This window comes from Scyliorhinus canicula, chromosome 7, assembly GCF_902713615.1.
Source record: "Scyliorhinus canicula chromosome 7, sScyCan1.1, whole genome shotgun sequence".
NCBI classification, from domain to species: Eukaryota; Metazoa; Chordata; class Chondrichthyes; order Carcharhiniformes; family Scyliorhinidae; genus Scyliorhinus; species Scyliorhinus canicula.
Window position 1 is genome coordinate 54,362,228 of NC_052152.1, and position 13,274 is coordinate 54,375,501.

General features: G+C 51.7%; 1 protein-coding gene across 4 annotated transcripts in view; it reads left to right on the forward strand.

Moving 5' to 3' along the window:
• ccdc181 (coiled-coil domain containing 181) overlaps window positions 1-13,274 on the forward strand; it is a 60,559-nt gene that overhangs the window by 32,318 nt on the left and 14,967 nt on the right. The gene's annotated exons all lie outside the window — the stretch shown is intronic.

Here is a 13,274-nt window from a genome sequence, read left to right on the forward strand (position 1 = left end):
CATAGATGCTAGGTAGAAATCAACAAACAAAGTTTATTACGACACAAATCCAAACTCCTCCACTGCCCCAAGGTCTCCTTCCCCGACCTACACCCAAGTTTTTAAGCAAGTTGGGGCTCTGCCTGTTAAGCAGAAGCCCCACCCACTTAAGGAGCAGTTCATATTCTGGGGGAGGTCATGGGAAATCGTATGGTCCTGATCCTGGGACCTCCATTGGGGTTGTAACACTCCTTTCTCTCCAGCCCCCCAACCCACTAAAGTCAGGAGCACAGTCCATGTCCATGGGTAATTGTGCCAGGCCTTTTGACCATTTCACCTGTGGATGGTGTTCAGGTGCAGACCGTGCGGCGTCAGGAGGTGAATATTGGACTGATGAGCGTCTGGGCAGTGGTGCCGTTGAGAGTGCAGCCATGAGAGCCGGCACGGGTGCCTCTGACGGTGGTGAAATGTCCATCTCGGTTTCAGAGTTGGAGCTAGGCTGTTCCTCATCTGGTATCTCGGCATCCTCAAAAGCGACGCCTGGATTCTCGACAGCTGGCAGAACAATGGGTGGGTGGCAGCGTCAACAGGGGTGGCAGGGGCAGGGACGGAAGACGATGGCACTGGGACATCTGAATCAACGGCCAGTAAGGCCAGAGTATCCGGCACGCAGCTTCTGAGATGATCCACGTGGCGATTAGACTCACAGCCTTGTTCCCATATTTGGTAGGAAACGGGTCCCGTTTTCGCCAACGTGACCACTGGGATCCAAGTAGTTCCATCGCCAAATTTCCAGACGTGTACCATGTCTCCTGGGGCGTACTCACGCAGCAGCTTGCAGTGGCCTGCGACCACCTCGGTTTGGGCCTGAGTGCGGCGGACTTTCCGATCGATATCCGGAAAGACGAGACTTAACCAGGTGCAGAGGCGACAACCCATCAACATGGAGGGCGGCAATGACCCGCCGGCCGCCATTCTGCCGCCCCTGTTGACGCTGCCACCCACCCTGTCTTGGCATGCTAGGTCATCCAGTAGCAGAATAAGAACCTGTCTTCCAGGAACCTGATGTCTGCTTCTTCATTCCAAGCTGAAAGTTTGTACTGCCTGATCGGCCAACCCATTGGAAGCTGGGTGGTATGGGGCAGTCCTCAAGTGACGGATCCTGTTGGCGGATACAAATGCCGCAAATTCTGCACTAATGAAAGCCATACCACCATCTCACACCAGCACATCCGGTATGCCGTGTGTGCTAAAAATGTGCCGGGGTTTCTCTATGGTAGCCTGGGCCATTGCCACCTGCGTCCTGAGGGCCTCCATCCACTTGGAGTGAGCATCAAGGAGGAGGGACATAGTGCCCTGAAAGGGTCCCACAAAATCTATATGGAGCCAAGACCATGGACGACCTGGCCATTCCCGTGGGTGGAGAGGGGCTGCAGGGGGCAACCTCTGGTGCACCTGACACTGGATGCAGCCAGACTGCCTGTTCAATGTCCACATCGATGCCGAGCCACCGAAAGTCGCTTCGAGCGAACATTTTCATGGGTGTCCAGTGTGGAGGTTCAACAGGAGCAGTCTGCCCATATTCGGGGACCACCTCGCAGGTGCCCCAAAGGACTACTCCGACCTTTATACTGCATCTTCATGCTGTAGGTCTTCAGGTTCTTCAGGTAAAGCCCGGTGCTGAGCCCCATACCGTACCATGTGGTGGGCACGTGATAGCTGAGGATCAATTTGGGTCCACCAGCAAATACAGGACGCCGTGACAAGTAATGAGTCCATGAAATGGAGGGCGGCAATGACCCGCTGGCCGCCATTGGTGTTGCTGGCTTGGTCAGCATGGGCAGACGGCTTTAATGCGTCAACATGGGGAATCTTTGCCCCGGAGCAGTGTTCCAGAACATAATCATATGCCGCCAGCAGTATGTCCATTGTTGGATGCGGACGGAAGCAATAGAGGGAATCGTTCAATCCTCCTTGAAGAGTCAGAGGAGGGGCTTGTTGTCCTTGAGAATGGTGAAGCAATGCCCATAGACATACTGATGAAATTTCTCGACGGCCAACCCTCCTTCTCAATCTGCACGTATCATTTCTCCATGTCTGCCAACATTCGTGGGGCAATGGGACATTCAGATCCATCGTCCATGGTGTAGGTCAGCACGGCCCTGACACCATATGGAGAAGCATCGCAGGTCGAAAGGCGTGGTCATGGGTCGAAAGACGGTGGAGGGGGGCTTATGTGGTGGCCAGGTTCGGGAGGAACTTGCCATAGTAATTGACTAGGCCGAGGAATGATCGGCATTCCGTTGGGCCTCCCGGCACGGGGGCTTGCCGAATTGCCTGTACTTTTCTTCCACTGGGTACAAAAGGTACGTTACCTCGGCGGCGTTGAAGTTGCACTTCTCTCGCCAGAGGTGGACGCCGGCCTCCTCAAGATGCCTCAGCATCTTGGCCAGGTTTAACAGATTCTCCTGGTCGGACAAGCCTGTGATTCGGATGTCGTCCTGATAGACCACCATGCGAGGTAGGCCTCGCAGGGTATTCTCCATTACGTGCTGGAATATTGCGCACATGGAGGAAACCCCAAAGGACAGGCAGTGCGTATTCACGGTTATGAAGCGCCTGGACTTGCAGGCCAGGACCAACTGGATGTAAGCGTGACTAATGTTGAGTTTCATAAATGTGCAGAATCGCGTAAAGATTATCGATCCGAGGGACCAGATAGCAGTCCAGCCATGACACAAGGTTGACCATCATCTTATAAACCCCGCATAAATTTACTGATCCGTCGGGTTTCATGACTGGGATGACCGATGCCACGCAGTCGGAAAACTGCAGCAGGCAATGATACCCAAACTCTCAATCCAGTCCAGTTCTGAGTCTACCTTAGCTCATAGGGCATACGGAACAGGTAAGGCACGGAGGTAGCACAGTTGAGCTGTCAGGTCCACGCTTAGTTGGGCCACTGACCCTTTAATATTGCCCAAGCCATACTGGAAAGCCAATGGAACTCTGGCCAGAAGCCCTTAACGGGCCATGTGGGTGCAGGTGGTACACCTGCTGTCAATCCAACAGTAGATGCCGTTACAAGTCATGCCCCAGCAAGCTCAGACTGCTCCCGTGGATCGGCACCAGAGGATACTTGCGCATTGCTGATCATGCTCTACTAGAACAGTTGAAGTGCCCGCTATTGCCAGAGGTTCCCCCATATAAGTGTCCAACAGGGTCAATGATTGAAGGCCATATTGAATGCGGTCAAAAGTATGGCGACTGACTATAGACACTGCTGCCCTAGTGTCGAGCTCCATGCATGGAGTGTACTTAATTTGCAGAGCGATCTGGATGAGCGGCACTCTTGGCCCAGCCACGCAGTGCAACTGCTGGGTAGGTGCTGTTGTCATCTTCCGCATAGTAAGGCTTGTCGGGTGGGGGTGCCTGGTGAGTCAGTGTGCGGGTAGATCCTCGCAGGACCTCCTGTTCCCCTGGTCCCTGTGGCCTATTGCAGTCCCCGCTGGTTGGCAATTGTATTTCTGTTCCTCAAGGCCAGGAGAGAACTCCCGGCAGCGCTCACAGCCTCTGGTAAGGCGGCCCTTGTTTCTCCTGTAGTTGTCCCACTGCTGGGGCCGGCTTCTTCAGTTCCAGTAGAGCGTGATTGGCGCTCGCCTTTGCGTCCCAAACTGAGCACTACCATTCCCTGGAGCTCCTGGACTGCTTGTTCAGCGCTTTCTCTGGAGATGGCTATCTCCACCATGCGTTTAAGTCCAAGTGGGCCTCACCTAGTAATTTGTTCTGCATGGTTGCGTCACGGAGTCCACACACTAAGCGGCACAGGAGCATCTCATTTAATGTTGCTCCGAATTCGCATGCCTCTGCCAGTTTTCGGAGGTGGGCCAGCAAGTCAGTCACTGACTTGTCTTGGGCTTGAGTAGTCGTGTGGAACCGAAAGTGCCGTACAATGAGCGACATTTTCGGCTGGAAATGCACCCCCACTAAGGCCACCAGGGCAGTGAACAGCTGGGTATCTGGGGGTCCGGGTGAATCAAGCTTTTTATCATACTGCAGGTAGGCTCTCTGCAATCCACTAGCAATGCCACAGTTTGTCTCTCATTGCCGCTAATCACATTAATCTTTTTTAAATGTTTCATACGTTCGACGCATTGTCCCCAATCATTTGTACCTGCGTTAAACAGCTCCAGCTTCCCTATGTTTGGCATTTCAACAGTCTGTAGAGGGGCCTCTCACAGCCTAGATGAGGTGGACCGGGCATGTAACCGGTGGCAATGGCAGCTCTACTGAATCCTCATCGCCATTGTTGAATCTGCGGTAAGCAGGACACATTGACGATAGGTAGAAATCAACTAACAAGGTTTATTACGATACAAATCCAAACTCCTTCACAGCACTGAGGACCCAGGTTTGATCCAGGCCCTGGGTCACTGTCCGTGTGGAGCTTCCGCATTCTCCCCTTGTCTGCGTAGGTCTCACCCCCAAAAAGATGTGAAGGTTAGGTGGATTGGCCATGCTAAATTGTCACTTAATTGGACAAAACAAAGAATTGAATACTCTAAATTTAAAAATAAATAATTCAAACTCCTCCATTCTCCTAAGCATCTCCTTCCCTAATCTGCACCCTAGCTGGGTATTTTATTTGAGTGGGGCTCTCCCTGTTAAGGGGAAGCCCCATCCCCTTAAAGGGTCAGTTCATATTCCAAGGAGATCTTGGGAAATCGTTATGGTCCTGATCCCGGGTTCTCCATTGGGGTATAACATGTACTTAGAAAAGTTTTACTTAGGACTTCCAGTGGCGGCCATGGTGTGATGGTTGCGCATTTGGCAGCTCCCGCTTGAGACTGTTTTTTTGGACCTTTTCATCATTTGTGGGGTGGATGTTTTGTGGAAAAAGGTGTAGGGCTGACTTGAGAAACGTTTGACTCCACTGGTAGGGTTGGTGGATGACCTTTTCACTGTTTGTGGGGTGGATGTTTTGTGGAAAAAGGTGTAGGGATGACTTGAGAAACGTTTGACTCCACTGGTAGGGTTGGTGGATGGATCCATGGACCAGAAGTGGGTCGAGAAGAAGGGAGCAGCAGGAGCAAGAGAATCTTCATGTGCCACAGGTCAAGATGGTGGAGGGTCAAGGGTCTGCCTTGCCTGCCCAATGGTCGACGGAGCAACTGGTGGACTTTTTAAATGAAAAGTTTAGCCGTCAGAGGAGGGACGCCCAGGATGACCTAGCCAAGGCGGTGGAACCGTTAAAAGCGGGAATTGACCGTATGGAGCAGAGGCTGGAGTTCCAAGGCCAGGCTATTCGGAAAGTAGAGTGGGCGGTGAGGGAGCATGAGGAGCCTCGATGGCAGCCAAGATAAGCATGATGCGGGAGACTCAGCAGCAGTTAAAGGAAAAGGTGGAGGACTTGAAGAACCGCTCCCAGAGGCAGAACCTAAGAATCTTGGAGATGCCTGAAGGCATCGAGGGAATGGATGCTGGCACGTATGTGGCCAAGATGTTGGAGAAGTTGTTGGGGGAGGGGATCTTTGACAGGCCCCTGGAGGTCAACTGAGTGCACAGGGCGCTGATAAGGAAGCTGCAGGTGAATGAGCCACCGAGGGCGATAGTGGTGCGTCTTCACAGGTTCCTGGACAAGGAGAAGATACTGAGATGGGCGAGGCAGATGCGGAGATGCACCTGGGAGGGGAGCGAGCTGCGGGTGTACCAGGAACTGGGCGCAGACATGGTGGAGAGGAGAGGCGGGTTTAATCGGATGAAGGCTGCCCTCTTTAAAAAGGGGGTGAAGTTTGGGATGTTGTTCCCGGCCCGCCTCCGGGTGACTTTTAATAGCCGAGAAGATTAATTTGGAACACCAGAAGAGGCGATGGAATTTTTAAGAGACAATGGACTGACAGGAGAAGGAAGACATTGAACTGTGGAGGAGGCGTGAGGGGTTGGTTGGTTTTTCAATTTTTATCTTGTATCTTTGTTCTTGTTGGTTGTTGGAGAACTTTTCTCCTTCGAGGTGTTTTGTTTCACGAGAGGGCGAGTGCACCTTTCTTTTTCTTCTTTCATTGCTTGTGAGATGTGCGAGCGGGGGGTCGAAGGCTTAGGCGCCATGGGTGGGAGCTGCCAGGCTAGCTGGGCGGGCTAGTTAATGGGAGCGCAGTGGTTAATGTAGCAGAGGGGGATGGTGTAGACGTTTTGTTTAGGGGGAGGGGGGCTGCTGCCAAAGGTGTTGCTGTGGCGTAGCATGGGAGGGAGTGATGTCGGTGGACACCTGAGGGTGGGCCTGGAGGGTCGTGTGGCATGGGCAGGGGGCTGGCCTAAGAAGGGGTATGGTTGATTCGGCAGGGGAGGGGGGTGAGGTTTTCCTGTAGCATTTTCTAAAACATTTTTGGGTGACCTGGAGCCCCTGCTGGTAAGGGCATTCAATGAGGCGAGGGAGAAGGAGGAGCTCTCCCCCACATTCTCGCAGGCCTCAATATTTTTATTTTTGAAGAGGGATAAGGATCAGGAGCAGTGTGGGTCCTGCCACCCAATATCACAGCTGAATGTTGACGCCAAGTTGTTGGCTAAAATCTTGGCCTCGCGGATTGAGGACTGTATCCCAAGAGTCATAAGGGAAGACCGGACAGGGTTTGTAAAGGGGATGCATCTGTCAGCTAACGTTAGGTGTCTGATGAATGTTATAATGATGCCCTTGGAGGAATGGAATGTGGAGCTGGGGGTCGCTATGGATGCGGAGAAGGCCTTTGATCGGGTAGAATGGGAATATTTGTGGGAGGTACTGGGGCGATTTGGGTTTGGGCAGGGGTTTGTGGACTGGGTCTGGTTGTGGTTTCAATGCTGGCAGCATGTGTAAGGACAAACCGGATGAATTTGGGTTATTTTTGGCTGTATCGTGGGTCAAGGCAGGGATGCCCTCTTTCCCCATTGCTCTTTGGCACTGGCAGTGCACTTCGACCGTCAAGGGGTTGGAAGGGAATAGTGCGAGGCGGGGTGGAACACAGACGCTACATGCAGACGATCTGTTGCTCTACATATCTGACCCATTGGAAAGTATTGGAGGTATCATGGACATTTTGGTGGAATTCGGCTGGTTCTCTGGGTATAAGTTAAACATTGGTAAGAGTGAGGTCTTTCCGATCCAGGCGTGGAGACAGGAGAGGAGGTTGTGCGAGGTGCCATTTAAGTTAGTGGGGGCGATTTTCAGGTATCTGGGCTGTTGTGGGAGTGTCCCTTTAAGAAAGGTCTTTGTCTTATCACATGGCTTCAGTGATGTCATTTTGTGGATGGAGCTGAGCTGTGGCTCTGAGGTTTTTACTTTCGCTATCAGTTTTGGCTGTCTCTCTCTTTCTCTCTCTCTCTCTTTTCATTTTAAATATCTGTTCCAGTAAAAACCACCTTGATGCTGGCTTTAAATATAGTTTGCTTTCTGGAAGGGTTTAAACCTGCTGGTGAGACGGGGTCAGAATCTCAGGAAAGGCCAGTCTAATTCAAGTGAGAATGCAGAGTGCTGAGCCATGCCCTTGAAAAGGGGTTTGTGGTTTATGGGGTTTTGTTTTTGAATTGGAACAGTTAAGGGGGAATTCATTAAGTGTTATTCATAGATTATTGTAGCTGTGTGGTGTCTTTAAGTTTGTAATTGATAGAAATTCTTGCAGTGTGCTTATATAAATGTCAACTAAGTTATTAGAATAAAGCTTGTTTTGATTAGTGTCTGGGAAGACTGATGAAGCACACCTGAAGGGAATGCTCTTATGCTTATCCTAGCCTATTCAAAATAAAGATTGTGGGTCAGGTGAACTTCATAATATACTTTGGAGTTTCTAAACCCTGGCCCATAACAGGGCATCCAGGTAGTGTGGGGATGGGAGCAATTACATAAATTGAATTTGGCCCGGTTGGTGGAGCAAATGAAGGGGGATTTTAACAGGTGGGACATGCTCCTGTTATCATTGGCGGGGCGGGTGCAGTCCGTGAAGATGACAGTACCCCCAAGGCTTTTATTCGTGTTTCAGAACCTTCCGATTTTTATTTCAAAGGCTTTCTTTAGGAAGATCAATACATTGATCTTCGGGTTTATGTGGGTGGGGAAAGCCCCTCGGGTGAAGAAGGCTCTGTTGGAGCGGGGGCATGGAGGAGGGGGGGGGGGGGGGGGGAGGGGAAACAGGCTGGCCTTGCCAAACTTAATGAACTATTACTGGGCAGCAAATATAGCCATGGGAAGGAAGTGGGTAGGGGGAGGGGTCGGTATGGGAGCGGATGGAGGCAGCCTCGTGTAAGGGCACTAGCTTGGGAGCACTGTTGATGGCGCCTCTCCTGTTCTTGCTGGCCAGGCACTCCACAAGTCCGATAGTGGTGTTATCCCTGAGGGCGTGGGGACAATGGCGGCAGCACCTGAGGCTGGGGGAGGCCTCGTTTGTGATCCAATTTGTAGGAATCACTGGTTTGTTCCTGGGGACTTTCTGCAGGATTCCGCGGCAGACGGGGATTGAGCGGTTTGGAGTCCTGTTAATGGGGGGGATGCTTTTTGAGATTAGAGGGGTTGGTAGAGGAGTATGAGCTGCCCAGCAGGAATGTGTTCTGGTACTTACAGGTTCATAGAACATAGAACATAGAACGATTCAGCGCAGTACAGGCCCTTCGGCCCTCGATGTTGCACCGACATGGGAAGTCCAAAAACTAAAGGCCATCTAACCTACACTAACCCATTATCATCCATATGCTTATCCAATAAACTTTTAAATGCCCTCAATGTTGGCGAGTTCACTACTGTTGCAGGTAGGGCATTCCACGGCCTCACCACTCTGCGTAAAAAACCCACCTCTGACCTCTGTCCTATATCTATTACCCCTCAATTTCAGGCTATGTCCCCTCGTGCTAGCCACCTCCATCCGCGGGAGAAGGTTCTCACTGTCCACCCTATCTAACCCTCTGATCATTTTGTATGCCTCTATTAAGTCACCTCTTAACCTTCTTCTCTCTAACGAAAACAACCTCACGTCCATCAGCCTTTCCTCATAAGATTTTCCCTCCATACCAGGCAACATCCTGGTAAATCTCCTCTGCACCCGCTCCAAAGCTTCCACGTCCTTCCTATAATGAGGCGACCAGAACTGTACGCAATACTCCAAATGCGGCCGTACAAGAGTTTTGTACAACTGCAACATGACCTCATGGCTCCGGAACTCAATCCCTCTACCAATAAAGGCCAACACACCATAGGCCTTCTTCACAACCCTATCAACCTGGGTGGTAACTTTCAGGGATCTATGTACATGGACACCGAGATCCCTCTGCTCATCCACACTAGCAATAATTTTACCATTAGCCAAATATTCCGCATTCCTGTTTTTCTTTCCAAAGTGAATCACCTCACACTTCTCCACATTAAACTCCATTTGCCACCTCTCAGCCCAGCTCTGCAGCTTATCTATGTCCCTCTGTAACCTGCAACATCCTTCCGCACTGTCTACAACTCCACCGACTTTAGTGTCGTCTGCAAATTTACTCACCCATCCTTCTGCGCCCTCCTCTAGGTCATTTATAAAAATGACAAACAGCAACGGCCCCAGAACAGATCCTTGTGGTACGCCACTCGTAACTGAACTCCATTCTGAACATTTCCCATCAACCACCACTCTCTGTCTTCTTTCAACTAGCCAATTTCTGATCCACATCTCTAAATCACCCTCAATCCCCAGCCTCCGTATTTTCAGGACTATGTGAGGAAACAGGTGCTGTCCTTTCCTGACCTGCCGCCCCGGGGCTTGCAGGACAAAGTGGTGTCGAAAACAGAGATTGGTGACAGCAGGGTGTCGGAGGTTTACGAAGAATTAATGGACTGGGAAGGTGCCCCAATAGGAAAGGTTAAGCGAAAGTGGGAGGACGAGCTGGGGAGGGTGTTGGAGGCTGGGTTATGGGAGGAGGCTCTGAGAAGGGTGAATGCATCCTCTTTGTGGTGCTAGGCTTAGCCTCATTCAATTTAAAGTAGTTCACAGGGCACATATGACGGTAACCAGAAAGAGCAGGTTTTGGAGGGGGGGGGGGCGGAGAATACTGGGGGTGGGGGGGCGCGAACCATGCCCACATGTTTTGGGTCTATCCGAAGATGGAGGGTTTCTGGCGGGGTTTCACTGACATGATGACTGAGAATCCCTCCAGCTGTGGGTGAAGGTGATCCCAAATCCAGAAGTGGCAATTTTTGGAGTGTCGGAAGAACCGGGAGTGCAAGGGTTGATAGAGGCCGACATTTGCCTTTGCCTCTTTGGTAGCCCGGAGACGGATCTTGTTGGGGCCGCTGAACACAGGGGTGTAAAAAATCAAGTTCGCCTTGAGAGGGACTGTGGAGGGGATGGCCCAGAGATGGAAACCGTGTATCGATTTCTTCCAGGATAGTTAAGTCAGCAGGGGGAGGGGGAGTGAGGGCGGGGGAGGGGGAAGGAGGCAGAGTGGGTGGAAGGTAACAGCAGGGAGGGTGGAGTGCGAGGGTTATTTATTTATTTTGAGATTTCCTGTTCTCTTTTTGATTGTGTTTGATCTGTGTGTATATCTTAGTAAAAAAAAAAAATTATTTACTTATTCTGAAACCCAAATCCAAGTTACACTGCAGGAAAATCTGACACTGATTACAATCGTAACTGCAAGAACCTTAATATTTACTTGTGAAGGGGATGGTATCCACTTCGTTTACCTCCATTTTTATTTCTTGTAAATATGTGTCTACCTTTTGATTTAATATCCTTAATGTGGTAAACCACTGTATTATATTGTACTGTTGTACTGTTACATGCCTGGGGTTGTCCCTACTGGGTCCGAACCATTGTAGTATATAATCTGTGTATTGTGGTAAACTGCCACTGTATTATATGTAATGTGGTAAACTACCGCCTGCTGGCTCCACCTCCCCCGGGCTCGGTATAAAGGTGGCTAGACTCTGCCGCTGCCCCAGTACGGGATCCAAAGCCAGGAGGCTTTCTGTTTAGTTCATTAAAGCCTCAGTTACGTTCACCACTTGTCATGTGTTAATTAATGGCAAATCAATTTAATAAATCTAAGGTGAATTCATCCCAAAAGCCTGATCGCCTGGAGCTGGACCCACATGCAGTCGACGCCACTGCAACATTCGAGCACTAGCTAAGCTGCTTTGAAGCGTACCTCGGATCCTTCACCGAAAACTTCACCGACCTCCAAAAGAAGCAGATCCTCCATGCACGGGTGAGTCCGCAAGTCTTTCTTCTCATCAGGGACGCCCACTCGTATACGGAGGCGATAATGCTGCTGAAGGGACACTATGTAAAGTCTGTAAACGAAGTGTATGCTAGGCACTTTCTTGCCATGAGACAACAACGCCCTGGGGAATCACTAGCAGAATTCCTGCGTGCCTTGCGGGTACTCTACCGGAACTGTGACTGCCAGGCGATATCGGCTACCCAACTCGCGGAGCTGTTGGTCATGGACGCTTATGTCGCAGGCATGAAATCAAACAATCCAGCAATTGCTAAAAGGGGGCCTCCCAGAGACAGTGTAGCTCTCAAACTCACTGGAGGTGGCCTTCCAGAACATGGAGGCCTACACCTCCGACAGCGCAGCACCCTCGTGGACCTAGTGGACGCCGCCATCACCCGACTCGAGTGCAGTGCAAGCCTGTGCTGCGCAGCAGCCGGCCAACGGCGGAAGCCCGAAGTGCTACTTTTGCGGCCAGGGTAAGCATCTCCGACAACGCTGCCCTGCACGGTACGTGACTTGCAACGGGTGTGGGAGGAAGGGCCACTTTGTGAAAGTCTGCCAGGCCCGATCTCTCCCGAAAACTCCTAGGCCCAGCAGCGCTGCCTGCTGCCTGTCAGGGGCCGCCCCCAGCTGCTGCGCCACCCGCCATGTGCGACCCGAGGGTGCCGCCATCTTCACTGCCATCTTAGATTTCGCCAGCCACGTGCGACCCATGGGGCCACCATCTTTGATGCCATCTTGCACTCCACCTGCCACGCGCGACCCATGGGGGCAGCCATCTTGGGACCACTCCGCAGCCTCCTGGGAGCCCTGCTCACCCGGTCATACGCTGGTCGCCGCTAACTCCGACCGGCCTACCCATCACCTTCCGAAGCTCGCCTCCATCACGCTCGACCAGTCTCGGCCTCATCCCCTCACAAAATCTACGATGACAGTTCGGATCAGCGGGCACGAGACGGCCTGTCTTTTCGACTCTGGGAGCACAGACAGCTTCATACACCCAGATACGGTAAGGCACTGCTCCCTCCCAATTTTATTCGCCACCCAGAAAATCTCCCTGGCTTCCAGATCACATTCAGCAGCAATCCGGGGGTACTGTGTCGCGACCCTTACCATACAAGGCATAGAGTACCCTAACTTTAAACTCTACATCCTTCCTCATCTCTGCGCTGCCCTATTTTTGAGGCTCAACTTCCAGTGCCACGTCCAAAGCCTTACTTTAAAGTTCGATGGACCTCTGTCCCCCCTGACCGTCTGTAGCCTCGCGACCCTTAAGGTCGCCCCACCCTCGCTCTTCGCTAACCTCACCCCGGACTGTAAGCCCGTCGCTACTAGGAGCAGACGATACAGTGCCCGGGACAGGTCCTTTATCAAGTCGGAAAGGAGATCATTGAGGCTAGTACCAGCCCCTGGAGAGCCCAAGTGGTGGTCGTCAAGACTGGGGAGAAGCACCAGATGGTCATCGACTACAGTCAGACCATCAACCGGTAAACAAAGCTCGATGCGTACCCACTCCCCCGCATATCTGACATGGTCAATCAGATTGCACAGTATCGAGTCTTCTCCACAGTTGACTTGAAGTCCGCGTACTACCAGCTACCTATCCACCCAGAGGACCGCCAATACACTGCCTTCGAAGCAGATGGCCGCCTCTACCACTTCCTCAGGGTTCCCTTCGGCGTCACCAATGGGGTCTCGGTCTTCCAACGAGAAATGGACCGAATGGTTGACCAGTACGGGCTGCGGGCCACGTTCCCGTACTTAGATAATGTCACCATCTACGGCCATGACCAGCAGGACCATGAAGAAAACCTCCGGCACTTCCTCCACACCGCTAAACTCCCGAACCTCACCTATAATAAGGAAAAATGTGTTTTCCGCACAACCCATCTAGCCATCCTCGGCTACGTTGTGGAAAATTGAGTCCTTGGATCCGACCCCGACTGCATGCGCCCCGTCCTGGAACTCCCACTGCCCCAAGGCCCTGAAGAGATGCCTGGGGTCCTTCTCTTACTATTCCCAGTGGGTCCCCAATTATGAGGACAAGGCACGTCCACTTATTAAATCCACCGTTT